This window comes from Podarcis erhardii (genome assembly GCF_964252035.2).
Source record: "Podarcis erhardii genome assembly, chromosome: 11".
NCBI classification, from domain to species: domain Eukaryota; kingdom Metazoa; phylum Chordata; class Lepidosauria; order Squamata; family Lacertidae; genus Podarcis; species Podarcis erhardii.
Window position 1 is genome coordinate 14,889,451 of NC_138501.1, and position 4,842 is coordinate 14,894,292.

The window sequence follows — 4,842 nt, forward strand, 5'->3', positions numbered from 1 at the left end:
ACCCACAGACTTAGTCCGATGAGCTGGGTGGCAGAGCAGCCTCGCACCCAGATTTTAGCCGTAACACTTAACACCCTCTAATAATTTCTTCTATTATTATTATACACGTGACTGTGTTGCCCCCAGCCACTCTGGGCAGCTTCTAACATATATAAAAACATAATAAAACATCAAACCTTTAAAAGCTTCCCTATCCAAGGCTGCCTTCAGATATCTTCTAAAGGTCATATAGTTACTTATTTCCTTGGCTCGGAGGTCACAAAATTCCATAGCCTCCAACATTTCTCCGATGAAAATAGGGACGTCCTATTCTATAATAATAATAATAATAATAATAATAATAATAATAATAATAATAATTTCGCACACCTGGCTGGGTTGCCCCAGCTGCTCTGGGCAGCCTCCAACATATATAAAAGCATAATAAAACATTAAATGTTAAACTTCCCTATACAGGGCTGCCTTCAGATATCTTCTAAAGATTGTCTAGTTACGGTACTTTTGTCTCCTTGGCCTGGCGGTTGCATAACTCCATAGCCTCCCACATTTCTCCCATAAAAATAGGGCTGTCCTATTCTGTTGTTGTTGTTGTTGATGTTACACTCTGCACATCTGACTGGGTTGCCCCAGCCACTGGGCAGCTTCCAACATATATAAAAACATAATAAAACATTAAACCTTTAAAAACTTCTCCATCCAAGGCTGCCTTCAGATGTCTTCCAAAGGTTGTCTTGTTACTCATTTCCTTGGCTCAGGAGTCACAAAATTCCATAGCCTCCAACATTTTTCTGATAAAAATAGGGTCATCCTTTTCTATTATTAGGGACGCGGGTGGTGCTGTGGGTAAAACCTCAGTGCCTAGGACTTGCCGATCGTATGGTCGGCGGTTCGAATCACCACGGCGGGGTGAGCTCCCGTCGTTCGGTCCCAGCTCCTGCCCACCTAGCAGTTCGAAAGCACCCCTAAGTGCAAGTAGATAAATAGGGACCGCTTTATAGCGGGAAGGTAAACAGCGTTTCCGTGTGCTGCGCTGGTGCTGGCTCGCCAGCTGCAGCTTCGTCACGCTGGCCACGTGACCCGGAAGTGTCTTCGGACGGCGCTGGCTCACGGCCTCTAGAGCGAGATGAGCACGCAACCCTAGAGTCAGACATGACTGGCCCGTACGGGCAGGGGTACCTTTACCTTTCTATTATTATTATTATTATTATTATTATTATTATTATTATTATATTCTGCACATCTGACTGGGTTGCCACACTGGGCAGCTTCCAACATATATAAAAACATGATAAAGTTTTAAACATTAAACTTCTCTATCCTAAGCTGCCTTCAGATGTCTTCCAAAGGTTGTCCAGTTACTCGTCTCCTTGGCTTGGCGGTTGCATAACTCCATAGCCTGCAACATTTCCCAGATGAAAATAGGGACATCCTAAGCATGGGCGTCCCCTAAATTAATACAATTCAATAGAAAGCTGAGGTTCTGCCCCTCCCCATCAAAAGCCAGCCACCCCTAACAAAAATCCTGGCTCCGCCCATGGTCCTAAGGAAATGTGGGACATCCCAGGATCCATCAGAAACTGGGGTGGTTTCTCTAAATCCAGGGCTGTCTCTGGAAAATAGGGGCACTTGGAGGGTTTGGGATCTGCAGCTTTTACCAGAGGCCCAGGGGGTAGGGGTGGCAGGGGGCAGTTGCCCTCCCAGTCAAGTAAATTAAAAAATACTTAACTAAAAGTAAAAGTAAAAAAGTAAAACTTAAAGTAAACTCTTTTGGGGGAGGTGTTATTGGGTTGTTGTTTTTATTTTAATTATATATATTGTGGTTTTTATGTTAATCTTTTCTGTTAGCAGCCCTGAGACCTCCAGGCAGAATATAAATTTGAATTAATAATAATAATAATAATAATAATCAGAATATTTGAAATTGAAATGTGCTATGCTTACTGAGTGTGCCCAGAAAAACTGCATTGGGGAAAAAGGAGGAATTTGAGAAGGAAGTGCTGACAAGGTTTTCAGCAGATCCAAGGAAAGTTGCTTTAGATAAAAAGGTTCTTTGCGATTTTGCAAAATATACCCATTAACAGCATGAAAGGTACTCCCTGGTGTTAATCTTTTTTATTTAACTTCCTGGTTTTCAAACGACTGAAGGTTTTGACAGATTTTTCTGAGTGCTTGGGGGGGCCCTCGGATTTCTCCGTTAACAGGGTCAAAAGAAAGCAATTTAAAACAACCGTAGTTTTAAACATATCGCCTAAAACAGTGGATTTGGAGAGAGAAGGCTTGTCTAATATTGCAGTTTTGCTGGAGCATTGAGGCTTGTTCTCTTTTCCCAATTGGAAAAATGTAAGGACTTGATACAGTTTTGGCATCTGACTATCACAGCTCAAGGCCTAGACAGAAGAAAGCTTGTGCATGCTTATGGAAATCATTCAGGTACTTTTCATTTTCTCATTTATAGCTGTCTTTTCCCTCATGTTATAGCTAGAAGCTTAATTCAGGAGGATTTATTGCCGCACAGTGACATGGTGTAGAAAAATTACTGATCGGTTTTATTTGTTGAATGATTTGCCTATGCAGTGATTTAAATCCCGGTCCATAAACAGCCTTAAAAATATACAGGTCTATGAGCTTCAGAACATGGGTAGACCACAGAAACTAAGTGGTTTCCAGCTGTAATGCTTAAGAGACATGAAAAAAAAGGTTTAGAAACAAGTAAAAAGTAATGGTTAGGATTTGCTGAACTAACAATTTGAATTGGAATACAAGAGAGGGAGGTATGAGGAGGTCTGGAAAATAAGTTAAAAGAGAATAAGTTATGGAAATTTTGTTTGTTTTTAAATGTTTTTATTTTTGTATTTTTGTTATTTTTTCTCTCTTTTTTGTATTATCTTTGAAAACTTTAATAAATATATTATAAAAAAAGAACATAGGTAGACCACATTTCCCAAATGAATGTGCAACCATTTCTGTGATTTTTTTCCCCTATTCCACCTGTGTTACAAGCCAGGATCAGGACCAAGGTATGTAGCACTGAGCAAAGGGGAAAGCGGCCTCTTTCTAGCTGAAAAACCAGATACCTCTCAGGGCACCTCTCAGACTTTATTGTCTCTTTGCCAGATGTCAGAGTCAGAACTTGTGAACAAAATCTCTCTGAAGTAGGGTCACCCGAGTTCATAATCTCTGTGAGGCTTCTTGTCAATTTCAAAGGCTTGTGCCTGGGCTGCTCGCCTTTCTAGGGGCTCATTGTGACAATGAATGGAATACCATGGCAGTTATGGTCACAAAAAAACCCCCTTTTAATTAAGTGAAATCGGAAGCTGCTCTTTAAGTATATGTTCTTGCTTGATCTACTTCTGGGGCAGCTGAAGTTCCGACTGCATCAGAAACTGCACAACTTACAGCCAGCTGGAGCCTACTTGATGTTAGGAACTAAATTAACCTTTTAGGAATAAGACTTGGTCTAAGGGTCACTAGAACGAAGTTCAAGAGATACAGTGCAGAATGAATATCTGAATGTAATGGAATTAAAATCTTTGCATTATTTAAACTTGTTTTCTTTGGAGATCAAAGGTAAAAATCCCCCCAAAAGAGGACATTATGGGGGGCAGGCTTTTGTTAGCGGGGTGCAGAACCTCAGTTAACGGAGTATTTTTAATGCTTTTCAATAATTTTTGAGGATTGACTATGCCCATGGGTTGGGCAGCCATCTGTCAGAGATGCTTTAGTTGAGAGTCGTGCATTGCAGGGGGGTTAGACTAGTTGACCCTCGGGGTCCCAACTCTCCTACTCTATGCACAGAAAGCATTACATGTCGGTCTGTGCCAAGAAGCAGCAGCAACTAAACCACACAGAGCAAGGCTGCAGACATGCGCTCAGTAAGTGGGCACAGATCCCTGCAACTGACTTAGCCCGGAGTCTCCATGGGCCATATTTCGGTTGCCATATTTCAAACAGTGAATATCCAGACAAACTATTTTTTTGGCATAGCTGTTGAACTTTTTTTGCAAAATAAAAATAGAAAAAAAGAGTTTTGCCATATATCTGGATTTTGCTGGACATTTAAGCGATTTCTGGCCAGATGCTGTTTGTGATGGCAGAATACCGCCTATGCCCGGTAATTTCTGGATGTTATGTATGTCAACCCTAAGTAATGCAACCAGGGAACAGAACTGGATAAATTGCATGAAAATTACAGCTGTGGATTGGAAATAGGCAAATGATTCCATCTCATGAGTTTTTTGGGGGCAAAAAACCCAGGCTTTCCATATTTCATAAAATTCCTGAATCAAATCTGTTTGAGGTATGTTTTTGTGTGTTTTTAGGAAGACCACAAAATTGTTGAGCGTTTTTTAAATAGAAAACCCACCCAAATGGTTGAGCTTTCTTTTGGGGAACAATCCCAGATGGTTGGCCTTTTTTGGAGGGAGAAACTTTCCTCCAAAAGAGTGATCTTTGCCATACCTCCTGCTTTCCCGGCCCCAATCCCCCCCTGATCCTCAGAAAACAGGGATTTTCCTGACTCGTGGCAAGCCTGCTTTTGAAGTTCTTTCCCTGAGAAACAGGCTTGCCAAGCGCCCGGATTTCCCCGGACCCCTGCTACTAGAGACAGCTGTGCCGTGTCCGGGACATTCCGGACGCGTGGCAACGCCGGGCGAGAAGGGCGTTGCCTTCCCTAGCGTCACCTGCGGGGACGAGGAAAGCTCCTGTTGCTCGCCTCGCCGCCGATTGGACGCGCCTCCGCCTGGTCTGTGGGCGGGGTGCCCTACGGGCCAATCGCCGCCGTCGGAATGTGTTTTTGGGGGCGTGGCGGATCCTCTCCCCCTCCGCAGCCTCCTGGCCGGCGCG